General features: G+C 43.7%; 1 protein-coding gene and 1 pseudogene across 1 annotated transcript in view; one reads left to right on the top strand and one right to left on the bottom strand.

The window, feature by feature from the left end:
• The window catches only part of LOC126413152 (protein Fe65 homolog), a 521914-nt gene that overhangs the window by 149332 nt on the left and 344968 nt on the right, over nucleotides 1-27614 (top strand). The window lies entirely within an intron of this gene.
• Nucleotides 8081-8198, bottom strand: LOC126413418 (5S ribosomal RNA; annotated as a pseudogene).

The following is a 27614-nucleotide window of genomic DNA, read 5'->3' as shown; positions in this document are numbered from 1 at the left end:
TGCACCTCTACTTCGGAACTGTGCGTCTGTCACATACTTGTGCGACAAGTATGTCACAGACACACACTTTTTATTTAATCCCCTCTGAACACTCTACAACTTTGTATACGTAGTTTTTTTACACCCTATATAACAGCTACGGAGGAAAATGCCCAAGCAAACATACATTTCAGTATTTCATTTATTGCTAGTTCTGTTGATGCACCCCTCTTCCACAATTAACGAATGCCTGTACTACATCTACAAGTTTACTCCGCAAGCAACCTGATTGTGTGTGGCGGAGAATACTTCTAGAACCAGTGACTGAGCCCCCTATCCTGTTCCATTCGCGAATGTCGCTTGGGAAGATAACCGTTCCAATAACTGTTACACTGTACCATTTTTTTTAAAAAATGAGGAACTATTTTTCTTTTAGGGTAACTCTTGGTTCCATGAATAGATTCGTTGCGAAACGTGTTTGCCATTTCATTCGTCACTTTAAAATTTGAGGATATCTTTAATGTTTAACTATGTGTGGTATATAATTCGTTTTTATGATGCAATTTCATGGCTTTTGTTCTAACTGTGCAGGCTTTTGTAATGAAATTACAACCACGTCCTGTTTGTATCATTACGCGCAGTGATTGTATCTTGCAAAATGGGCTGTGCCTGAAACCAAATAAAGTAAAAAAAATAAAGAATAATTGTTAGTAAACCTCGGAATAAGCTCTATTGCTCGATTTTTCTCGTGTTCCGCGACAGGATGTGAGGAGAAGTAATATATTGTCCGTTCGTCCCAGGACTTAATCTCTCGGAATTTCAATAGTAAACCTCTCCTTGATGCATAACAACTCTCTTATAGCGTCTGCTGGTGGATTCTCTTGACCATCTCCGTAACTACTCTGTGATGGAATGCGCCGCTATTCGTTCGATCTTGTCTTTCTCTTATATTAATCCACTCTGGTACGGGTCTCATACTAGGGATCAACACTCAAGAATCGGTGGAACAAGAGTGTTTAAGCCACTTCTTTCTTAGATGAATTACGATGGGTCTTATTGTGTCATACTGCAATCATGAGGTAGGCCTAAATACGAGGGTGAGTCAAATGAAAACCTTAAATATTTTTTAAAATATTATTTATTGTGCAGAAGTAGTACAAAGCTGTATCGTTTTAGAACGTAATCTTCCCCACGCTCAATGCAAGTCCTCCAGCGCTTAAGAAGTGCATAAATTCCTTTAGAAAAAAATTCTATTGGTAGCCCGCGCAACCACTCATGCACGGCGTGGCGTACCTCTTCATCAGGCCGGAACTTCTTTCCTCCCATTGTGTCTTTGAGTGGTCCAAAAATATGGATATCACTTGGGCGAAGGTCTGGTTAGTATGGTGGATGAGAAAGGCACTAAAAATGCAGGTCTGTGATTGTTGCAACTGTTGTACGGGCAGTGTGGGGCCTTGCATTGTCATGTTGCAAAAGGACATCTGCTGACAGCAATCCACGTCGCTTTGATTTGATTGCAGGCCGCAGATGATTTTTTAGGAGATCTGTGTATGATGCACTGATGACAGTGGTCCCTCTAGGCATGTAATGCTCCAAAATGACGCCTTTTTCGTCCCAAAACAGAGTCAGCATAACCGTCCCTGCTGATGGTTCTGTTCGAAACTTCTTTGGTTTTGGTGATGAGGAATTGCGCCATTCCTTGCTCGCTATCTTCGTTTCCGATTGGTGGAAGTGAACCCAGGTTTCGTCCCCAGTAACGATTCTTACAAACCAGTCATCAGCTTCTCGTTCAAAGCGCCGAAGAAGTTCTTCACAAGCATCAACACATCGTTCTCTCATTTCAGGAGTCACCTGCCGTGGCACCCATCTTGCAGACACTTTTTGAAACTAGAGCACATCACGCACAGTGTGGTGTGCTGACCAATGACTAATCTGTAAACATTCTGCTATGTCATTCAGTGTCAGTCGGCGGTTTCCCTTCACTATGGCTCCAACTGCCGCAATGTTCTGTGGAGTCACAACTCGTTGTGCCTGACATGGACGAGGAGCATGTTCCACTGAAGTCACACCATCTGCGAACTCCCTACTCCATTCGTAGACTTGCTGCTGTGACAAACATGCTTCATCGTACTGAACCTTCATTCGTCGATGAATTTCAGTAGGTTACACACCTTCACTACGCAAAAACCGAATAACAGAAAGCTATTCTTCCCTGGCGCAAGTCGCAAGTGGGGCGGCCATCTTTATACTGATACTGCGACGATATATGTGCATCTGCACTATGCTGCCACCTAGAAGCCATTCTGCACGCTGTTCGTAGCACGCTTACCAACTTACAGGATAACGGCACGAAATTTCGATTTGTTATTACAAATTTAAGGTTTTTATTTGACTCATCCTCGTAATTAATGGAATACGATCTGCCCTATTATTGATGATAATGATGACGGTTATGGGCCTGATGTTTCGTTCCACTGGGAGAGGTCTTTATCATAGAGTAAATATCTGTGGAGTGAGCATTGCGTTCTGCGCATGTTGTCAACATTAAACCAGAATTGTCACGTGTTTTCGGGACTTCGCTGTGCGTGTGTGCTTTCTGCAGCGTTTGAAGTTTATAATATCAAGAGTTTTTGTTGTGTTTCACCGTTTGTTGATAGTGTTATAGCGAGGGTGAATTACTGTGGTTGCTACGGATGCAAAGAAAAATATGTGAAAGGAGGGATAGTAACTTTTCATGGGTACAAACCATGTAGCTCGAATTATAGTTATCATATTAGTAAGAGACACTGTATATGTTTAAAAATTCGAGACGCCTTATAATTAAGGCTTGATTCTGTAGACCTATTTTTCTACGATTTTATGACTAAATAACACATATTACGGCTCGTAAATAGCTTACAAACAATCGTTTCCTCTCGTAAATTTGCTAGTGGAACAGGAAAGGGAATGGTTATTGGTTTCAGTAAATACTATCCTCCATGCGTTTATCAGTGACTTGTCGATTATGTATATACTCAGTCTACTATTTATTTAATAAACTGGGAGCAAGTACTTAAAATGCGTTAAATAAGTACCTCAAAGTGCCACCAGTAAAGAAAAATTTTGTTTTAGGTCGCAAAAACGAGAGAATAAATGCGCAGAAATACATGAAAAAAGGACGAATTGGCAGGGATATAATCGCTAATGTGTGGCAAATTCGGTGTTTTTCGGACACTTGCAAAAGTACTAGCGTACTGTGAAGTCGTTTTGCAGGACTATCACTGCAAAAATGTACGTCAGGTTCTGTAATACTATAAAGTGCCGTATCATACCGAAAACTACCAAAAATCGAGTGCATCTGAACTGTGACACCTATCGCAAAGCAGCAGAATGTAATATCACTTGCCCTTAAAAGTTACGTAGCTGGTTTATTCCCGGTATCAAATGGATTCTGTTAAAATGTCTGCGCAACATATATAAATAATCCACGACACGTACGAAAAGAATCCGTCTCTAATAGGGATCTAGTGACATTCTAAGTATACAGGGCGCTATACGGACAAACACACGACGTCCCGAGATCACGTGACCAGGCCGGCAATGTATGTTGACAACACAAAATCTGCTCTGCGCATGTGAATGCTCACTCCAGAGATATTTACTCTGTGGTCTTTATCGCCGATATTCAAATACTTCTTACGATACTACGAAATTCTCGAATGCTTGGTAGCGATGCCGATACCATAGGTATCGAAACAAAAGTATCAATGCTCTCATCAGTAACTTCGGAACGTCCCCATTTGTGAGAGCAATGGCGCCCGTTCTGCAACGCGTGTTCTGTGGACAGCACGGCCTGGCGAACTCTACGCGGCGGCAGCTGGCCCACCCTCGCAGCGGGCGATGTTGGCAAACGTCAGCTGTTCGCGGCATGCCTGAATTATGAAATGGGTCAACGGTCCGCGCGCGTTCCCGTTTAACGATGCGTGTTTAGGTTCGTTGTTTTTTGTGCGGCAGCCACTCACCCGCCTCGGTATACATTCGTCGATCAACCGGATTACAAGTTCATGCCTCACAGATCTACTCGAAAAACGCTCTGTCTCCTCCCGCTACGGGTACGCGTAACTGGGAACGCAGCTGCAAACTCTGCTATTGAGCTGCGCTTTAATGGTTGGAGTTGATTTAAAAAGCTATGGGTTTCGCAATATAACGGTTCTATCCTCAGGCACCATAAGCTGAGAAAGCACACATTTTCCTCAGTGGCAAACACCTCGACATTGCGTCAGCGTTATCAGAGACTGGCACCATACACCCAGAAAACAGGACTTGGTAAATGCGTCAGAGGAAATACGGCGTGATGGGTAGAAAGCCATACGACGACTCCTAATGCAAACAACGTAATAATTCTTCTGGCAGAACTACGCTTAATAGCAGAATACTCTCTAGTTTACTGTAAGTTAACTTTAATTAATAAAGAGAGGCAAGTGGAAATGATCTTGTCGATATATGGGAACAAAATGGAACAAAACAAAAACGGCTCTTGGTCAGCTTTTTAAGATAACTAGATAAAGGCTTAAACTGGAGACCATGAATGACCTAAGGTATGTTCAAAATGTGTGTGAAATCTTATGGGACTAAACTGCTAAGGCCATCAATCCCTAAGCTTACACACTACTTAACCTAAATTATCCTAAGGACAAACACACACACACCTATGCCCGAGGGAGGACTCGAACCTCCGCCGGGATCAGACGCACTGTCTATGGCCGCAGCGCCCTAGACCGTTCGGCTAATCTCGCGTGGCCCTAAAGTATGGACCCCTTTTATGTCTTGAACTATTCAATATCTCGAAACTAGGCGCTCGGCTAATCTCGCGTGGCCCTAAAGTATGGACCCCTTTTATGTCTTGAACTATTCAATATCTCGAAACTAATTTTTCGCCAATGACTGTAGGTAGAAGGTTGTATTGGTAATAGTCGTTCTTTTCAATCAACTAAGAATTACAAGTAAGTGTGGTTTCTTTTGAAATGGAACGATGTACGTCTTTTAAGGGCACCCTGAACCTTTTGAAACTATGAGTGTAGTGCGCTTGTCGCCATTGGCGTTGAAACTTCCCGAAAAAGCATTGCAGAAATGTGCTATATCTGGAAGACAAGGTAGACGGAATCGTCAGTTCTGGTACACATACGCTCAAGAGGAATTCTTACGCCACGCTTCGTCTTTGTAAGCAACAATATAGTAATAATAATAATAATTAATAACAACAACTGCGTGTGGCTCTATGGCCCGGTTGTCAGTTTTTCAACTGGACGTGAAATGAGGCCATTTGTACCTCCCGAGGATTACGTAATGTTATAAAAGGCAGTGTCTTCGTTGCATACTATTTTATTAAAATTGATTATTGGTTTGTGTGGCAGCTGCGATGCGATATACCGCTTTTCGTGTAATGCCTTCGTGATTCAACCGTATAGGTAAAACCTTCAAGAGCATTTTAAATTGTTTTTATGCATTTATATCCTATCTTAAATAATAGTCTGTATTACGTTCTTTTAAAATGCGTGCAGCGGGCCTATCTACAGCTTTCATATTATTTAAATTTAGTATTTGCAAGATACATTCTATGCGACATTCTAGAAATGTATGAAAGGTATTACGTTCTAGATCTTCTAATATACGCTACTTTCATATACATGTACTTTCAACTGTCTTATTAGCGCCACTTTATTTAATCTATAATTATGTACTCCTTGCTTTTTTTCTTTTATGTATTGACTATGCGCCTGTGTGTCACTCCTAAATTTTGTAGACAACATATTCATTTTATTTGCACATTTAATGACGATTTTTGTTTGATAAACTTATTGATATGTATTTGTTAATATTTTCTCATTTTGAGATCCGATCACCGGAAAACCGAAACTAATAATAAATTTTAATAAAGTATTAAGTGACCAATACATAACCTTCTTATAAAATTTTTACTGGACGCCACTTCGGCGACTTGCATGTTCCTAAGCTAACCCAGTTATCCAACCGGGGAAAGGGGACCTACAGTTTAAAGTGGAAGCCGAGGCCCACGAGAAAGACAGACAGGCTGTGGCGCGTACGTCACGAAGTTAGTCCTGAACTCGCTCGCTCGCTCAGCTCAGCAGACAAAATACGTTTCTTAACCAGTTAACTTGCAGCTGGGCGTGTAAGTACTAACTAGAATTGCATCTTCCGCTGGAATCTGCTATTGTGAAATCTTACTGATTAACAGTACTACAGCAAAACTTAATTTAAGATCAGTACTCGATATAAATGGTATAACGGCTTATTTATAGCATTTAGTCACTTATGCTTAACAGTATTCATTACATGCTGGAAGTGGTGCCGTATGCAACTGATAATCATTTTAGCATGATTTTATTTTATTGTACGCCAGTACAGCACTAACAAATTATAAGCAGCCCCATGGACTTCCCATCATTATAGGACTAATTACAGTAAGATTCCATAATAGCGGATTGCAGTAGAAGATTCAGTTTTCGTTTCTACAGACACGCCTAGTTACGAGTTAACAGGTGTAGAAACGTAGTTTGCTGCTGATTTGAGCGAGCGAGCGCAGGACTACCTTCGTTCCGCGGCCTTTCTCGTAGGCCTCGCATGGAATCCGAATGACGTTCCTAGCGACTCCTCATATCGTTGAGAGGCGCAGCTTACATTAAAAGAACACAGAACATTTCCTGTGGCCCGGCCGGGATTCGATCCCGCGGCCTCTCCTTTTCCAATTACCGCTTTTTTCCTCTTTCGTTTCGATCTGTTTCATCGTCTTTTTCGTCCACAGATTTTTCGTTCTCAGATTTCAAGGAGGGAACTTCACTCTGTTTCTTGATAACAGAGGGTGCCCAGTCCCCTGACCGAACACGCTGAGCTACCGTGCCAGACTCTGCTAGACCGCAGCTTGAAGGCAGGCCTACGCTACTAACAAGGGAACCTCCCCATCGCACCCCCCTTCAGATTTAGTTATAACTTGGCACAGTGGATAGGCCTTGATAAACCGAACACAGATCAATTGAGAAAACAGGAAGAAGTTGTGTGGAACTGTGAAAAAATAAGCAAAATATACAAACTGAGTAGTCCATGGGTCACATAGGCAACATCAAGGAGCACGTGAGCTCAGGAACGCCGTGGTCTCGTGGTAGCGTAAGCAGCTGCAGATGGAGAGGTCCTTGGTTCAAGTCTTCGCACAAGTGAAAATTTTACTTTATTTTTGCATAGTTATATCTGTCCGTTCGTTCATTGACGTCTCTGTTCACTGTAATAAGTTTAGTGTCTGTGTTTTGCGACCGCATCGCAAAACCGTGCGATTAGTAGACGAAAGGACGTGCTTCTCCAATCGGAACCGAAAACATTTGATCGAAAGGTCATAGGTCAACCGATTCCTCCACAGGAAAACACATCTGATATATTCTATACGACACTGGTGACGGCATGTGCGTCACATGACAGGAAGATGTTGTCGACCCACCTAACTTGTACACTTGGCGAATGGGTAAACAGGTTCTTCTACCTTGCCCGATTTAGGTTTTCTTGTGGATGTGATAATCACTCCCAAAAAAGTGATGAAAACATAAGAGTTGGTCACATAAACTGAAAATAAAAAATTAAAGTTTTCACTCGATGGAAGATTTGAACCAAGGACCTTTCGTTCCGCAGCTGCTCACGTTACCACGAGACCACCGCGCTCCTGCAATCCCAGTGTCCTTGATGTTGCCTATCTTCCCATAAACTACTCAGTTTGTATATTTTGCTTATTTTTTCACAGTTCCACACAATTTCTTCCTGTTTTCTCAATTGATCTGTGATCAGTTTTTCAAGGCCTATCCACTGTGCCAACTTATAACTAAATCTGAGGGGGGTGCGATGGGGAGGTTCCCTTGTAAGCACTCCGTCGTCAGGCCACGAGTGGCCTACCGGGACCATCCGACCGCCGTGTCATCCTCAAGGAGGATGCGGATAGGAGGGGCGTGGGGTCAGCACAGTGCTCTCCCGGTCGTTATGATGGTATTCTTGACCGAAGCCGCTACTATTCGATCGAGTAGCTCCTCAATTGGCATCACGAGGCTGAGTGCACTCCGAAAAATGGAAACAGCGCATGGCGGCCTGGAGGGTCACCCATCCAAGTGCCGGCCACGCCCGACAGCGCTTAACTTCGGTGATCTAACGGGAACCGGTGTATCCACTGCGGCAAGGCCGTTGCCACGCTACTAAGATAAAACGTATTTCCTCGTGTCCCTAGTCATTACGACACAGTTACGCGCTCAGCTACGATTGTTGTAAATGGAACTACGAGTACATGCAATCTTGTAGCGTATCAGAACAGCCTTGCGAAAACTACTTCACTATTTCAGATGTATGTACATTTTCGCGTTTAAGTGAACAGCTATTGTGGAAACAAGTAGACGGTCGGAAGGCTACATACAACGAAGAAGCCTGATGTGAGAGTCCCACTGGGAGGTGTTTACACAGCAATAACCATTTCCGGCCCATCAGCTTAGCACATTTCTCGGATACTTTTGCGAAAAGTTTCATCACCAAAATTAGCAGTCTATCATCTTTACGAGAGTTTTCGAATTGCGCTAAAATCATACCGTACCGTTAAAATAACGTACATCAGTCAATATCTTGGTTAAAACAGGAGTTGAGAATACTACCCAGACAAAAGAATAACGTGACCCTCTGCCTACTATCATTTGCCGAAAATTTCGTTTCTACATATTGAACGGTTAACGAAACAAAAGACAGGCAGTTATAGGTGATCCAGAGTATATAATTAAGGACTAGTCCTTCATCTTAAAAGTGTAAAGAATCGTAATTCAAGGTTGCTCACTGCACGCTCTAAGTAATCTGAACACTTTGAATTTCCTTTTCTTGTGTCCTCATTGTTCCATATGTTTTACAAGATGCTCTCAAATTTATTAATATGTGGCCAGAAATCTGCAGGTGCCTCTAACAGACCTGGAAACTTACCAGGCTTCTGTGTTTTCATATCTGCCGCAACTGGCAGATTACTTTTTGCGTAAATGATTCGTTCCTAGTTGCTTCAGTACAATTTTATACGCACAGACCGCTCTTGAGGACTTAATCTCTGCTCACGAGAATAACGCTGCTCTAACATGTTTGCCGAAACAGTGACAAAGTTTGAATTAATAAAAGGACTTCAGCTATTTTAACTTTTTTCTAGCGGAGGTTGAAAAATTACCACTAAACGTCCACTATATACCGGGTGGTCAAAAAGTCAGTATAAATTTGAAAACTTAATAAACCACGGAATAATGTAGATACAGAGGTAAAAATTGACATACATGCTTGGAATGACATGGGGTTTTATTAGAACAAACAAAAAAACACCCCATATTGCTAGACGCGTGAAAGATCTACATCTACATCTACATCTACATCTACATTGATACTCCGCAAGCCACCCAACGGTGTGTGGCGGAGGCACTTTACGTGCCACTGTCATTACCTCCCTTTCCTGTTCCAGTCGCGTATGGTTCGCGGGAAGAACGACTGTCTGAAAGCCTCCGTGCGCGCTCTAATCTCTCTAATTTTACATTCGTGATCTCCTCGGGAAGTATAAGTAGGGGGAAGCAATATATTCGATACCTCATCCAGAAACGCACCCTCTCGAAACCTGGCAAGCAAGCTACACCGCGATGCAGAGCGCCTCTCTTGCAGAGTCTGCCACTTGAGTTTATTAAACATCTCCGTAACGCTATCACGGTTACCAAATAACCCAGTGACGAAACGCGCCGCTCTTCTTTGGATCTTCTCTATCTCCTCCGTCAACCCGACCTGGTACGGATCCCACACTGATGAGCAATACTCAAGTATAGGTCGAACGAGTGTTTTGTAAGCCACCTCCTTTGTTGATGGACTACATTTTCTAAGCACTCTCCCAATGAATCTCAACCTGGTACCCGCCTTACCAACAATTAGTTTTATATGATCATTCCACTTCAAATCGTTCCGTACGCATACTCCCAGATATTTTACAGAAGTAACTGCTACCAGTGTTTGTTCCGCTATCATATAATCATACAATAAAGGATCCTTCTTTCTATGTATTCGCAATACATTACATTTGTCTATGTTAAGGGTCAGTTGCCACTCCCTGCACCAAGTGCCTATCCGCTGCAGATCTTCCTGTATTTCGCTACAATTTTCTAATGCAGCAACTTCTCTGTATACTACAGCATCATCCGCGAAAAGCCGCATGGAACTTCCGACACTATCTACTAAGTCATTTATATATATTGTGAAAAGCAATGGTCCCATAACACTCCCCTGTGGCACGCCAGAGGTTACTTTAACGTCTGTAGATCTGTTGCGTGCGTCGTTTGGTGATGATCGTGTGCTCAGCCGCCACTTTCGTCATGCTTGGCCTCCCAGGTCCCCAGACCTCAGTCCGTGCGATTATTGGCTTTGGGATTACCTGACGTCGCAAGTGTATCGTGATCGATCGACATCTCTAGGGATGCTGAAAGACAACATCCGACGCCAATGCCTCACCATAACTCCGGACATGCTTTACAGTGCTGTTCACAACATTATTCCTCGACTACAGCTATTGTTGAGGAATGATGGTGGACATATTGAGCATTTCCTGTAAAGAACATCATCTTTGCTTTGTCTTACTTTGTTATGCTAATTATTATTATGATGAGATGAAGCCCCGTCTGTTTTTGAACTTTTGTATTTCTTTGGTTCTAATAAAACCCCATGTCATTCCAAGCATATGTGTCAATTTATACCTCTCTATCTACATTATTCCGTGATTTATTCAGTTTTCAAATTTATACTGATTTTTTGATCACCCGGTATGTTTAGCAACGACTGTGATAACACCAGTCAAAATAAGGTGTTTTACTAGGGCTCTGAAAAATCATGCTGGGAACATATAGAAACATGACCTTGCTCATATACCGTCTGACCAGACCTGCATGCCAAACTAAACGACCGTTAGTTTATAACTGCCAGGCTGATTGCGTGACTACAGAGTACCGTCTCAGTTGTGCGACTGGATTCGTGATTTTGTGTCGGAAAGGTCACAGTTCGTAGTAACTGATGGAAGTTATTTGTATGTAAACGACTAGGAGACAACCTGAGCAGTCCTCTTAAATTGTTTGCGTATGATACTGCCGTTTACCGCCTAGTAAAGTCATCAGATCAAAACGAATTACAGGACGATTAAGAGAAGATATCTCCTGCGTGGCGTGAAAAGTGGCAACTGGTCGTGAATAGTAAAAAGTGTGAGGTCCTTCAAATGGGACCTAAAAAATTCAGTTATATTTAGGTTACACGGTAAATCACACAAATTTGAAGACTGTCGGTTCAACTAAATACCTAGCGATTACAACTGTGTCCGATTTAAATTATAATCATCGCATATAGAATGTTGTGAGGATTGAGAACCAAAGATTGCGTTTCGTTGGGAGAACTTACAGCACGGTACCACAAATCCAAGAAAAGAGACTGTTTATACTACGCTTCTGCATCCTCTCCTCTAATATTAATGCGCAGAATGGGACCCTTATCATATAGGATTGACGGAGGACATCGGAAAAGTTCAAAGAAATTGAGCTCGGTTTGCAGAGTGTCATGGATATGAGCTGGTTTGGCAATCACTAAAAAACGAAAACTTTTTCCTTTCCGCAAAATCTTTTCACGAAATTTCAGTCACCAGCTTCTTCCTCCGAAAGGCAAAAAACGAGGCGTGTTTTTAAGTAAGATCCGTTTGAACATAAGTACACAACGAACGATTATTTCAAAAATGTAAATTTATTTTCAGAAAGTACATACTTCACTCTATTTTTCGACATAGCTGCCAATTTTAAAATACCCTCTTCATAAAAACTTGCCGCCTCCTCCGATAACCAAGAGTTCACTGCCGTTTTCAAGCCGTCGTCATCATTGCAACGGTTGCCTCTGAGGTGTTGTTTGAGATGGAGGAACAGATGATAATCGTTCGGCGCAAGATCAGAACTGTAGGGTGGGTGGTCTAAAACTTCCCAGCCAAAACTGTCCACTAAATCGCGGGTCTGGCCTGCAGTGTGAGGTCTTGTATTGTCATGGAGAAGGACAATTCTCTTTTGTTTTGAATCGCTCTGCGTAGCTTTCTCAGGGTTTGGCAGTATGCTTCTGCATTGATAGTGGTTCCTCGTTGCATGAAGTTGACCAATAAAACACCATTCCTATCCCAAAACACCGACGCCATGATTTTGCGCTGGGATAGCGTTTGTTCGGCCTTCACCTTTACAGGCGAGTGTGTGTGTCTCCATTCCTTGCTCTGTTGTTTCGATTCGGGCGTTATATGCGAAACCTATGTTTCGTTTCCATTTACCATCAGACTCAAGAAGCCGTCACCTTCTTCGTAATAACGACTCAAGAACTTCATGGCACAATCACATTTGTAGTCCTCTGTTAGGAGTTTCGGGACCCAACGGGACCACAGTTTCCTAAACTTCAGGCGCTCAGAAACAATGTTGTGAAGCATTCATCTCGACACGTCAGGAAATTCGTTTGAGAGACCTGTTTTGTGAAGCGCCTGTTCTCACAAATCCTCGCTTCAACTGAAGCCACCAAATCGTTGTAGTAAAAGAAGGGCGACGGGAACAGTCCTCATAATGGACGTTGTCACAGCCATCTTTGAATTCTCGTACCCACTTAACGCACTTTGCTTTCACTCATAACAGTATCACCGTGCACTTCGCAAAACTGTCGATGAATTTCTGCAGCAGACAGGTTCCTTGCTGACAAAAACCGTATCACTGAGCGAATCTCACACACCGCGGGCGAGTTGATAGTCTTAAACATTTTTAAAACACAGAACAGAACCGTACAGGTTAGCTACAGAGCTGAAACTGAGCACAGTTGTTCCCAAGGCATGCCGGTACACGACGCACGCTCTCGTTGCGGTATGCGTGCGAACTACTAGTATCTACAACAAAACGGACCTTACTAAAAAAAAAAAAAAAAAACACGCCTCGTACGTTGCCCAGTCACATTAACGTGACCACCTGTCTGAATAAATTCGCAGCGAGGGCCGCTGTGAGAGGTGTAGAAGGAAAGTCAGTGATGCTCTGTAAGCTACCGAGATGGATGTTTAGCCATGCCGACTCGAGTGGCGTGGCCGGTGCGCTAGGTTTCTCGCATGAAGATCCACGGCGCGAATAGACCGAGCGAGGTGGTCCCACGGATACTCGATTACGTTTAAATCCAGGGAATTTGGTGGCCAGGGTAGTACGGTAAACACATCCTGGTGCTCTTCGAACATGCACGCACACTGCGAGCTGTATGACACTTTGCATTATCCTGTTGGTAGATGCCATCGTGCCGAAGCCGGCCGAAGTGGCCGCGCGGTTCTGGCGCTGCAGTCTGGAACCGCGAGACCGCTACGGTCGCAGGTTCGAATCCTGCCTCGGGCGTGGATGTGTGTGATGTCCTTAGGTTAGTTAGGTTTAACTAGTTCTAAGCTCTAGGGGACTAATGACCTCAGCAGTTGAGTCCCATAGTGCTCAGAGCCATTTGAACCATCGTGCCGAAGATACACTACTGGCCATTAAAATTGCTACACCACGAAGATGACGTGCTACAGACGCGAAATTTAACCGACAGAAAGAAGATGCTGTGATATGCAAATGATTAGCTTTTCAGAGCATTCGCACAAAGTTGGCGCCGGTGACGACACCTACAACGTGCTGACATGAGGAAAGTTTCCAACCGATTTCTCATACACAAACAGCAGTTGACCGGCGTTGCCTGATGAAACGTTGTTGTGATGCCTCGTGTAAGGAGGACAAATGTGGACCATCACGTTTCCCACTTTGAGAAAGGTCGGATTGTAGCCTATCGCGACTATGCTGCTCGCGTTGGTCGAGATCCAATGACTGTTGCAGAATGTGGAATCGGTGGGTTCGGGAGGGTAATACGGAACGCCGTGATGGATCCCAACGGCCTCGTATCACTAGCAGTCGAGATGAGAGGCATCTTATCCGCATGGCTGTAAAGGATTGTGCAGCCACGTCTCGATCCCTCAGTCAACAGATGGGGACGTTTGCACGAACAGTTCGACGACGTTTGCAACAGCATCGACTCTCAGCTCGGAGACCATGGCTGCGGTTACCCTTGACGTTGCATAACAGACAGGAGCGCCTGCGATGGTGTACTCAACGACGAACCTGGGTGCACGAATGACAAAACGTCATTTTTTCGGATGAATCCAGGTTGTGTCTACAGCATCATGATGGTCGCATCCGTGTTTGGTGACATCGCGGTGAACGCACATTGGAAGCGTGTATTCGTCATCGCCATACTGGCGTATCAACCGGCGTGATGCTATGGAGTGCCATTGTTTACACGTCTCGGTCACCTCTTGTTCGCATTGACGGCACTTTGAACAGTGGACGTTACATTTCAGATGTGTTACGACCCATGGCTCTACTCTTCATTCAGTCCCTGCGTAACCCTACATTTCAGCAGGATAATGCACGACCGCATGTTGAAGGTCCTGTACGGGCCTTTTTGGATACAGAAAATGTTCGACTGCTGCCCTGGCCAGCACATTCTCCAGATCTCTCACCAACTGAAAACGTCTGGTCAATGGTGGCCGAGCAACTGGCTCGTCAAAATACGCCAGTCACTACTCTTGATGGAATGTGGTATCGTGTTGAAGCTGCATGAGCAGCTGTACCTGTACACGCCATCCAAGCTCTGTTTGACTCAATGCCCAGGAGTATCAAGGCCGTTATTACGACCAGAGGTGGTTGTTCTGGGTACTGATTTCTCAGGATCTATGCACCCAAATTGCGTGAAAATGTAACAACATGTCAGTTCTAGTGTAATATATTTGTCCGTTTATCATCTGCATTTCTTCTTGGGGTAGCAATTTTAATGGGCAGTACTGTAAATAAATTGCATGTTGCATGGATGTGTGGGTATGGTCCCCAAGGGTAGATGCATACTTGTGTTGATGCGTTCTGCCTTCCAGATCACCCAGGGAATACCCTCTAGCCTAGACCCTTTGATGATTGTTGCTGAGTGTTTGCTGTCAGACGCTTCACGCCGGACACGCCAATGTCCATTTGTCCGATGGAGCAGAAAACGTGATTCGTCTGAAAATGCCACCTGTCGCCACTCAGTGGACGTCATTTCAGCCTTCTTTGCCGATGAACAGTAGTCAGCATGGGTGTTGGAACCAGCCGACTGCTGCCGAGGCCGATACACAGGACTGTTTCTTGAATGAACGTTGAGGAGACGTTGTTGGTAGCCCCTTGGTTCATCGTGTCGGTCAGTTGTTGAACAGTTGCACGTCAGCTTGCCCGTACAAATCTCCGCAGCCGTCTTTCATCCCAGTCAGCTATGGCCCGTGTGGCAGCACCATTGTCTCGGCGCCGGTTTTGATAGCGCCATTTTGTCGTCCACAGTATACCTTTAACCGCGGCGGCACGCGAACTGTTTACAAAAAGTAGCTGTTTCGGAATTCTTGCAGCCTTGGCCCGAAAGTCAGTGACCGTGCCCTTTTGGATGTCAGATAAATCGCTCCGTTTCCGCATTACAACGGCTGCACGGTTCTCCGTGTGTTTGTTGTTGTTATTTCATTCTCCTGTGCTCCATATACATAAATTAAATGACACGAAAAAATAAGAAATAGAACGGTTGAGATATTACAGTAAATTTAAATATTTTAAAGGTGAAAAAATGGAGGTTTTTTATATACACGAGAGATAGGACTTCTTGCACTTGTAGTTAAGAACAGTAATAATAAAAGGTGAAACGAAACTGAATAAGAGCATTTTTTAAAACATTTAAAACGTGATGCCGAAACACTGGTATTTATAAGAAGCACTTTCCTGGCACTGAAAACTGGAAGGAGATACCTTGGGATAGGGAATCTGTTGCCGAAGGGAAAAGGGTTGGCCGGTGAGGAGGGTAGGAATGTGGTAGTATAAGTATGGAGGACTGGTGTATAGCAGCGATGGGATAGGACTGACTGAAGGCACAGAAGAAGGGATGGAGTAGGGGTGGGGGAGGTACTGGCTAATAGTTGTTAGGAGAGAAACGTGTGGGGAAAGAAAGACAGACAGAACAAAAGGGGTAAGGAAATGTGAGCATGAAAGAGAGAGGTAGCCCCCTGTGACGTGGAATGGTTGGGATCATTAAATGTCAAAGCGGAGTTCATCTGGGAGGATGAGATGAAGTTTCTTCGGGAGAGTATGTGGAGGGTGTATTACATGCGCAAACAAAGTTGCGGTGTCTGATGGGAGCGACTGTGTATGGGAAATGCCTGTACAGTCGCTCGCAGCAGCCCCCGCGCCGAGTTTCAGCTTAGTCTGCGGATACGGTACAGGTGTAGCGTGGGTAGGATGGGCTGGTAAAGGCGCGGAATCCTACGAGGATTGCAAACAAGAGGGGAAATTATAGATTTGTCGGAGTGCGTATTGTTATGTTCTCTGCCGTCTCCAGACACGCTTGTATATCGCCCAGTGTTGGTGCTGCCACCTATCGTCTGAGAGTAGTTATTGCACGTTGATGTCGAACAGAGGCGTTGGTCACGTTAAGGTGACTGGACCGTTAATTTGTTGACTGCCATCTATATATGAAGATATGACCATTGTGATAAGATAAATCAGCGATTCGTGTCTATATTTTCCCACGTTCTCTTCGAGAGTGGAACGGAAAGAGAAATGATCTTGGCACCAACTACCAAACACTTTCGTGTGAATTACCGAGTCAGCATGCAGACATAGATTTCTCCCATCTGCTTAGACAATAGCAGTGCTGACTCTCCATTTATGCTCCAGAAGCACAAAACGTAGATTGTTGAAATGAAGAAAAACACAGAACACAATTTGTATGACTCACAAGCTGATGATACACACAAGTTCCTGCGCTTATATGAACATGACGTTGTGGCGTGTGGATGCGTGCCCGACACCCACACAGGGGCCAGAACTACTCTTTAGCAGCAAACCGTGCTATGTAAGGTCAGAAAGGAAAAGGAAGCCAGTTTAATAAACGCCCGTTGCGCGTAATGAATTCTGCCGCTGGGACAACCACAAAACCGGTAACGTATTAAACAGACCTTCCAAGAAATAGTGTAGTGCGCATTACACAAAAAAATGAAGCACAACAGCTGCTGTTCTTTGCATTTTTCAAACAATTTCATCATTAAATGAAAGATTTAGTTCTGTCTATGTCTCGTCATAATTGCCACCAATATTAAGGCTCTTCTCAAAGCAATCAACCAACTTATGAATGCCAGTCTGATAAAAATCTACCCCTGACATGCAAACTATTGCTGAACGGCTGTTTTGACGTACGAGTATTCGTCGTCATTATCGTTGCGCTGACCACCTAATCAACAGTACTTGTAACTTAAGGATGCTTGTTGTACAATGATGAAACAGTTGCAGGTACTGTTATTTTTGCTGACTGAAGGTGGCAATAAGACTGATGAATTAATGAAGCTGTCTGTCCCCTGATTCCCAATTAGCTGGAACACTTGGTCTCTCCTGCTAATTTGCTGTTGACTTGACCGTGGCCGCAAAGGATTCGGTTTCATGGTAACTGAATATTCCGCCGGTTCTTGATAGAACAACATTATAATAAATGAAAAGCGCTGGTTTGCTTTTGTTGTACAGTATTACTTTTATTGTGTTAACCGCTTTTCGGCTTACAAGGCCATCTTTAGACATTTGCTGAGTATTGTCACCAAAGAAGTCACAATCTTTGTAAACAATATTGGAAGAGAAGTTACACGTCTGTATTAACGCAGGAACGTACAGTAAATAACATCTTTGACAGTGTGGTAGTAATGCAATGTAAAAAGTAAAAAAAATTGACAGTAAATAAATAAAAATGGAGTAAACAGGGAAGAAACTTTGACACAAAATAGGAACAGCAAGCCTACATAACAGTTTATATTAATAAACAAAACGAACAAAATAAAATTAGTACTTGACAAGGCTACTTCAGGAGGTACAAAACATGGAAAGTGATACACAAACCAATTACCAGAAGAAAGAATTATCAATGTAACTACAGAATATATAAGAAACTTAAGCAATATCAATAAGATAAACAGAAATGAATAAACGCAGGAAAATGGAGGAGTGTGAGGGATGATACAGTAAATACCGTCATTGAGAGTGCAGTGGTACTGCAATTTAAAAGGTAAAAAAGGCTGAACAATACACAAATGCAAAAGGAGCAAATAGGAAAAACATTTGCGTTAAATAAAAGAACCAAGTAAATAAAAAAAAGAATACTTGATGAGAGAACTACAAGAGGTATTAAACACGGAAAGTAATGCAAGTACCAGTTAAAAGAAAGCCTTAACAATTGAAACTAAGTCTACATGGCTTACACAGACAATTTCAATAAAATAAAAGCACTTAATGAGTACAGGAAAATGGGAACAGGTAGGAACAGACAGTGTGGGAAGCAGTGAAAAACAGAGAGGATTAAGTGAAGTTTAGGAGACGGGAAATGTTGAGCTGTGTCTGGTCATTTAGGATTAGATCTGGACTGTGAGCTAGATGTTTGTTAATTTCCAGGGCTTTCAGCAGATTGAGTTTATGTCCTTTGTTTGATAAGTGAAGGATGTGGGACTTCGGCTGAAGTTGCGACCCTCACTCAGTAAATGCTCAGCAAAGTCAGGATTCTGCAACCTCCAGCTGCGTTCATGTTCAGCCAGCCTAATTGTATGTATCTGCCTGAGAGACCAATGTAAAACTTTTTTTTCGTTTGGAAGGGATTTTTGACAGCTAAAAATTATATTTACTGTAGGGAACAGGGAAATTCTACAGACGATAAGACACATAAATTTGGAAAAAAAATTAAATGTATTGCTCAAAAAAAAACAAAAAAAAACGAGGTTGTTGACATTGTTGTGGTCTTCAGTCCTGAGACTGGTTTGATGCAGCCCTCCACGCTACTCTATCCTGTGCAAGCTTCTTCATCTCCCAGTACGTACTGCAGCCTACATCCTTCTGAATCTGCTTAGTGTATTCATCTCTTGGTCTTCCTCTACGATTTTTACTCTCCACGCTGCAGTCCAATACTAAATACACTCCTGGAAATTGAAATAAGAACACCGTGAATTCATTGTCCCAGGAAGGGGAAACTTTATTGACACATTCCTGGGGTCAGATACATCACATGATCACACTGACAGAACCACAGGCACATAGACACAGGCAACAGAGCATGCACAATGTCGGCACTAGTACAGTGTATATCCACCTTTCGCAGCAATGTAGGCTGCTATTCTCCCATGGAGACGATCGTAGAGATGCTGGATGTAGTCCTGTGGAACGGCTTGCCATGCCATTTCCACCTTGCTCCTCAGTTGGACCAGCGTTCGTGCTGGACGTGCAGACCGCGTGAGACGACGCTTCATCCAGTCCCAAACATGCCCAATGGGGGACAGATCCGGAGATCTTGCTGGCCAGGGTAGTTGACTTACACCTTCTAGAGCACGTTGGGTGGCACGGGATACATGCGGACGTGCATTGTCCTGTTGGAACAGCAAGTTCCCTTGCCGGTCTAGGAATGGTAGAACGATGGGTTCGATGACGGTTTGGATGTACCGTGCACTATTCAGTGTCCCCTCGACGATCACCAGTGGTGTACGGCCAGTGTAGGAGATCGCTCCCCACACCATGATGCCGGGTGTTGGCCCTGTGTGCCTCGGTCGTATGCAGTCCTGATTGTGGCGCTCACCTGCACGGCGCCAAACACGCATACGACCATCATTGGCAGCAAGGCAGAAGCGACTCTCATCGCTGAAGACGACACGTCTCCATTCGTCCCTCCATTCACGCCTGTCGCGACACCACTGGAGGCGGGCTGCACGATGTTGGGGCGTGAGCGGAAGACGGCCTAACGGTGTGCGGGACCGTAGCCCAGCTTCATGGAGACGGTTGCGAATGGTCCTCGCCGATACCCCAGGAGCAACAGTGTCCCTAATTTGCTGGGAAGTGGCGGTGCGGTCCCCTGCGGCACTGCGTAGGATCCTACGGTCTTGGCGTGCATCTGTGCGTCGCTGCGGTCCGGTCCCAGGTCGACGGGCACGTGCACCTTCCGCCGACCACTGGCGACAACATCGATGTACTGTGGAGACCTCACGCCCCACGTGTTGAGCAATTCGGCGGTACGTCCACCCGGCCTCCCGCATGCCCACTATACGCCCTCGCTCAAAGTCCGTCAACTGCACATACGGTTCACGTCCACGCTGTCGCGGCATGCTACCAGTGTTAAAGACTGCGATGGAGCTCCGTATGCCACGGCAAACTGGCTGACACTGACGGCGGCGGTGCACAAATGCTGCGCAGCTAGCGCCATTCGACGGCCAACACCGCGGTTCCTGGTGTGTCCGCTGTGCCGTGCGTGTGATCATTGCTTGTACAGCCCTCTCGCAGTGTCCGGAGCAAGTATGGTGGGTCTGACACACCGGTGTCAATGTGTTCTTTTTTCCATTTCCAGGAGTGTATGTGATCCCTTGATGCTTAAGAACATGTCCTACCGACCGATCCCTTCTTCTAGTCAAGTTCTGCCACAAACTCCTCTTCTCCCGAATCCTATTCAGTACCTCCTCATAGCCTGTTATAAAAACTGGTGCTCCGCCCTTAATCAGACCAAACCTGATTTGAAAATGTCTTGCTGCAAGTCAAATGGCTCTGAGCACTATGGCACTCAACTGCTGTGGTCATCAGTCCCCTAGAACGTAGAACTACTTAAACCTAACTAACCTAAGGACATTACACGCATCCATGCCCGAGGCAGGATTCGAACCTGCCACCGTAGCAGTCGCGCGTTTCCGGACTGAAGCGTCTAGAACCGCGAGACCTGCTGCAAGTCAAAGAAAATGACACAAGTAACTGAACCATAAATTAGCGTCAGAAGTCCCTCTTTAGAGAGAGAGTACAGTGAGACTCACGTTAAAATGATTAGTAGTGAAGAGATCTGAGATCTGAGATGACTGAAGCACAGTGAGGGGCAGATCACATCACCAATAGCTAAATTAGCTTTATTACGCCTACCGACCGGGATGCTAAAGTTGCATCACTATGAAATCACATCCGAAATGCAGCTGTATTACCGATCAAAGCAACACTAGCTCGAGCTGCGTGGTCCATGGCTGCTACCATATGGAGGAAGCGTGCACACAGACATGTAAATGGGAGCGACACCCGCGCTAGTGGGGATAACGACGTGCTCAGAGCGAGAACCGCGACCGACTGCGCTCGCGAGCACCTCTCACGACACTGTTGTTAACGCGATCACCGCACCGAAGTATGTGTTCACTAGCAGCAGGAGGATCCTGTGACCAACGTGACCACGGTGGCAGTTAGATTGTTCGGAGCCGCGAAGCCAGGCCTCACAGCTCAGATGTTGGGGGTGCTGGAGTGTCGGCACTTTTGAGAAGGGCGGGCCGGTCTACATCTACATCTACATCTATACTCCACAAGCCACCCAGTGGTGTGTGGCGGAGGGCGCTTTACGTGCCACTGTCATTACCTCCCTTTCCTGTTCCAGTCGCGTATGGTTCGCGGAAAGAACGACTGCCGGAAAGCCTCTGTGCGCTCGAATCTCTCTAATTTTACATCCGTGATCTCCACGGGAGGTATAAGTAGGGGGAAGCAATATATTCGATACCTCATCCAGAAACGCACCCTCTCGAAACCTGGACAGCAAGCTATACCGCGAAGCAGAGCGCCTCTGTTGCAGAGTCTGCCACTTGAGTTTGCTAAACATCTCCGTAACGCTATCACGCTTACCAAATAACTCTGTGATGAAATGCGCCGCTCTTCTTTGGATCTTCTCTATATCCTCTGTCAACCAGACCTGGTACGGATCCCACAATGATGAGCAATGCTCAAGTGTAGGTCGAACGAGTGTTTTGTAAGCCACCTCCTTTCTTGATGGACTACATGTTCTAAGGACTCTCCCAATGAATCTCAACCTGGTACCCGCTTTACCAACAATTAATTTTATATGATCATTCCTCTTCAAATCGTTCCGCACGCACACTCCCAGATATTTTACAGAAGCAACTGCTACCAGTGTTTGTTCCGCTATCATACAATCATACAATAAAGGATCCTTCTTTCTGTGTATTCGCAATACATTACATTTGTCTATGTTAAGGGTCAGTTGCCACTCCTTGCACCAAGTGCCTATCCGCTGCAGATGTTCCTGCATTTCGCTGCAATTTTCTAATGCTGCAACTTCTCTGTATACTACAGCATCATCCGCGAAAAGCCGCATGGAACTTCCGACACTATCTACTAGGTCATTTATATATATTGTGAAAAGCAATGGTCCCATAACAGTCCCCTGTGGCACGCCAGAGGTTACTTTAACGTCTGTAGACGTCTCTCCATTGAGAACAACATGCTGTGTTCTGTTTGCTAAAAACTCTTCAATCCAGCCACACAGCTGGTCTGATATTCCGTAGGCTCTTACTTTATTTTTTGTTTTTGTTATTAATAGAAAACATAAAATGAGTGCCAGGACAATGCCTGGTTTGCCAGCTAGTTGTTAGTGTCCCTCTGCTGTGAAGTAGCCGTGGCATTAATTTCAAACTAGCGGTTCGGCCAGCCTTTGTGGATTGCCGCCATCTTGAAAACTATTAATACTGTTAGTCCGGGGTTCGGTACATTGGTCCGCGCCAGGAAGCGACTGTCCTCCGACTTGGCAACCCTACAGTGCTCTCTAATTTCCGGGGAAAATAGGTTTGTGTGACGTTCCCTGTGTCATTCCGTGGTTTGGTATTTAACTAATTTGTAAATGAAAATGATAACCTTATTTTATTACAGTGAGTAATTACAAAATAATTTTTTCTCCCGGCTAAAGACTTGGTCAAGTTGATAAAGAACTCCTAGTTAACGTCGTGTTAAAGTGTTGTCTGTAAGTTGTGTAAGTTCATACAACAGATTCTATACAACTATTGATTATGATGGAAACAGTTATCTTCAGCAAAATGATCATTAAAACCACCGAATATCAGCGCACGACACTGACGTATGTTACCTGAAACAATATTCTTCGCAACTCGTGCGTAATTAATTTCGACTCCATACATCAGCAAGAAAAGTTTGTTATATGGATCGTGCTATGAGCTCTGTTCTTTAAAGAACCAATCTGATTCGAATTATTTTCATTAAAATAAGTTCGGGACCACCGGTGCATATTTATTTTTACAGATTTTTATTACCTTCGGAGTTGCGTAATTTGAATTTCCCGCTGAGATAATTGTTAAGATGGCGGCAGACAATTGATAGAGGCTTTCTATTGTTAGAGCAAACTTCCTTTTAACAGGATTTGTATTTGAAATGCTTATTAAACTTCGCCTTCGTATTGTGCACTATTTAGACAAATTTTCATCAAGCAAACCTTTGATACTTTCGTAAGAAACACAGATAAAAACGCGATACAAATCGCAATCATCAATGGCTGCGCTCCTTGCAGCGGAAAGAAATAATTAACACAGATAATGCTTATTGAGATAGGAATTAAAGTTACAAATAATTATTCACCCATATTTATAATAATAATGCACTCTATTCTCAAGTAATAATTAACAAATGATTACAATTTCTTAATAGACCTCAGTTTGATATAAATCTTGCGTCCGCAACCTACAAAAGCCAACCAACAAAAGGTAAAAACAAAGGAAGACAAACGCAGATCATAAAAGGAATTTACAATTATCATTGTCTTTGTATGATACACATCGATATGTCCAATAACATCATAAAATATTATATAGATAATTAATATTTATCATCGTTTTATTTCACTGTTTTTTCATATGCCGGATAGATACTGTTTATAACTGTTAAGAGGCATAATTTCCTCTCGTCGCACTGTAGCTAAAATTTATCTCGTGGATGTTACATTCGGCACAGTTTATTTAACAACTAGCTGGCAAACCAGCCATTGCCCCGGCACTCATTTTATGTTTTTTATTAGAAACAAAAACAAAAAATGAGCTGCGTTTATAGTGTAACATCGAAAAATTTAATTTCCATGTAAGTATTCGTGAAAAAATCTTTGAAATTATGAAACAATCGCACAAAGTAACATGCATGACGTACAAATATATAAGCACAGTATCTAAATTAAGAAACATAGTTGATACCTCTGTAGAAGGCTTTTGTCTTCGCCTATAGCAGTTTGCACTTCGCAATTGAAAGCTGTCAAAAGCGCTGCCAAGTGTCAGGAATTTCCTTAAGCTGACTCGACAGTAGGAGTGTCTTAGTAGTAAAGAATACATAATGGCTTGTTTTCACGCATGTGTACATAACGTCCTATTTCCAGAACTACGGGTGGTACCATAACATAATTTTGTAGATGCACCTAGCGGCATATGTGGATACTGTCTGTGAAAATTATTATGAATACAGTTAGTAGCACAGAAGTAATAAATTTAACGTCATGCATGATACGGCAGTTTGTCACTCATCTCATTGTTTATGACGTCATATCTCCTGAACCATTCTTCTTTTTTTTTCTTTTCTTGTTTTGTCGCTGTGTGTGGCCGTATGAGATCAGTAATCTAGTTCGGCCGTCATTTGTGTAGACTTTCTGCCGTCCTGCTATCGCAGTCCGTTGCCCAGGGTGCACCATCCTGCACCATCCTGAACCATAATAGGTGTTTCGTACCCCCACAGCCATTCTTGCCTTACAGTGAGGGATATGTGTAGCAAGTTTGGTTGAAATCGGCCCAGTGGTTTAGGAAAAGATATAGAACATAGATACATACACATCCACTTTTTAGAATATATATGGATTAATTCCACCGACTTATGAAATAATAGTAGGATCGACCAGTGACCTTTGTCAATTGGTTCGCAGTTTTATGGATAGTTCGAAGCTGCGACTGGAAACGTAAATTATTTTTTATTTAATCACTCTCCCATTTTCAGGAAGTTGGACAGTCAGTTCTTCCGCACGCCTTGTGCCAGGTTAGAGAAAGGTCTTTGTTATACACCGTCAAGCATTTGTATCCTTGGACATGTGCATCTGATTTCTGCTCCAGGTGTTCACAGTGATGACAGATGGTCGTCCACTTCACACTACATCACGTGCGTTCTGTAAACGCTCCCATCCATTTTCTTATCATTTCGTAGCTCACAGAGTTTTCTTCATCAACTTCAGCAATCTGCCGATGAATTTCGGGCACTTTCAAGGCTTTTCCACAAGTAAAACGAAACACTGTGCCTACTTCATAATCGACGGGATTTTCAAATAGCCGAGGCACTTCAGTGAAATAAGCACAAACATTCGTTATCGCGGACGAATTCTTACGATATGGTATGTGTGGGTACTCAGTAGATTTAGGTGTTCATTGCGCCACAGCGGCTAAGCCTTTTGTTTTTAATTTTTCATCCTATGGTCATTAGCCTTGTGACAGGTTTGTTGCGAGCCTCCACGACTTGCTATCCCGTACCAGCCTCTTCATCTCAGAGTAGTACTTGCACCTAAGTTCCTCAGTTATTTGTTGGATCAGTATCATGGGAGTAATTCTCTGTGGCCTTAACACAGGTCCTAACACTCTGCCACTTCGTCTGTATTTTGCACATATTCTTTTCCTCGCCGATTCCTCAGAGAAGCACCGCATTCTGCACCTTATGAGTCCACCTAATATTCATCATCCTTCTATTGCACGACTTCACAAACGTTTGGACTCTCTTCTTTCCCGGTTTTCTCACAGTCCGTGAGTCATTTCCATACAATGCTGTGCTCCAAAAGCACATTCTCGGAAATTTCTTCTTCAAATTAAAGATTATGTTTGACGCTCTTAGACCTCTTTAACGAGGAATGTCCTCTTTTCCTAAGCTAGTCTGCTTCTTATATCCTGCTTGCCTCGTCCATCAAGCGTTGTTTGGCACAGTTCCTTCATTATCAGTAATCTCATATTTGCTACTCCGCATTGCTTTCGTATCTCTTTGGTTTACTTGCAGTGTTCGTGAGACTGCGTATTTCATTTAGCATGTCCTCACTCTCACTCCGGATAACAATGTCAACTGTGAATCTGATAACTGATATCCTTTCATTCCGAATTTGAATCCCACTTCTGAAATTCCGTGTTATTTCCATCACCAGTTTTTCGATGCACAGATGCAGAAACTTTACAAGTCGGGAATGAGAAAGACTCAAAAATCAGCTTTGTAATGTTATTACTTACTCGTCTCACTTGCGAATGTATGGGTGGTGAAAGTAAGAGAAACATTCGAAAACTGAATTTTCCACAGACGGAGGCTACCAAGACAATAGAGTAATAGGAGAAAGACAGCGGCAGTTCACGTTGATGCGGTAAAAAATGGGCTGTTGATATAAGTAATTAGGAGAGGATAAAGAACAACAAGCAATGTGCACGTATTGTAGTAGCCTTATTTTTCCCGTTGTACATTTACAACAGGAAACGAACGGTGCTTGTTTTGATAGCTGCCAAATACTCCTCATCTTCCTTTGACGTGGTTACAGCGGCGTCACCACAGTTTCTTCTCTTCCCTAACATGCTCCTTACTCGTTTCCACATACAAGATATAGCCATTAGGCACCGGATACTCTTGGAAATGGCTTATCTGAATCCGTTACGGTGTCGGCATTGCGTAGATCCGGACTTCGCTGCGTACGCATCTTCAACTCCTCCAGCAAGACTAAGTGCGTTAGGTTACTGTTACCATGTTCTTTATTCCTCCTGCAACTTCATGAATATTTCTCAAGACGTTTTAAGGCATTCTGGCCTGCCTGTCAACCATCTATGTAATTCATCTGAGAGAATGCAGCTGGTGGCCTAACAAGGCCAGTCAATGAAGACCAAAATGATCGAACGGGAAAATAATTGATGCTGTGCAGTGGTAGGAGCGAGTGCTATGAGCAACATACTAAAAATTCTGAACGGTGGGGCTGAGTGTGGGGGTACGGATGCGCCTAAAGGTAACTTTGTACGTTTTTCATGAACTCGAAAACCGTCGTCCACCGAAAACATATACCAGAACAAAACTTAACTACATTAAATTTCCTACAAAGAAGTTCCGTTCATTTTCCTGTAGGACAGATAGTTTGCACGCAGCGAGCTAGAGAATATGAAAATCTCGCGCGTAGTTAATGAAGGCAAGCTATAACATTACGGGCTGCATAAAACAACAGCGGTAGGGGCAGCTGTATCACACGCCTAGAATGAAGGATCACATTATGGAGAACAGCTGTTGTCTGAGAAAAAACGTTCCCAGTAAGAGTTGCCATCCATTTATAATAGCTATGCTTTTCAGAGGCAGTAAGGTGCAGCCTTCCTGCGACATGCCTATGTAATGTGTGTTGCCTATAATCCAGTCGTTTATTCCACGTGAAAAAAATGGTTCAAATGACTCTGAGCACTATGGGACTTAACATCTATGGTCATCAGTCCCCTAGAACTTAGAACTACTTAAACCTAACTAACCTAAGGACATCACACAACACCCAGTCATCACGAGGCAGAGAAAATCCCTGACTCCGCCGGGAATCGAACCCGGGAACCCGGGCGTGGGAAGCGAGAACGCTACCGCACGACCACGAGCTGCGGACCGCGTGAAAGGGGATATCCTGGCCCAATGATA

This window comes from Schistocerca serialis, chromosome 7 (assembly GCF_023864345.2).
Source record: "Schistocerca serialis cubense isolate TAMUIC-IGC-003099 chromosome 7, iqSchSeri2.2, whole genome shotgun sequence".
Lineage (NCBI taxonomy): Eukaryota > Metazoa > Arthropoda > Insecta > Orthoptera > Acrididae > Schistocerca > Schistocerca serialis.
This window is presented reverse-complemented; position numbering and strand designations above follow the sequence as displayed.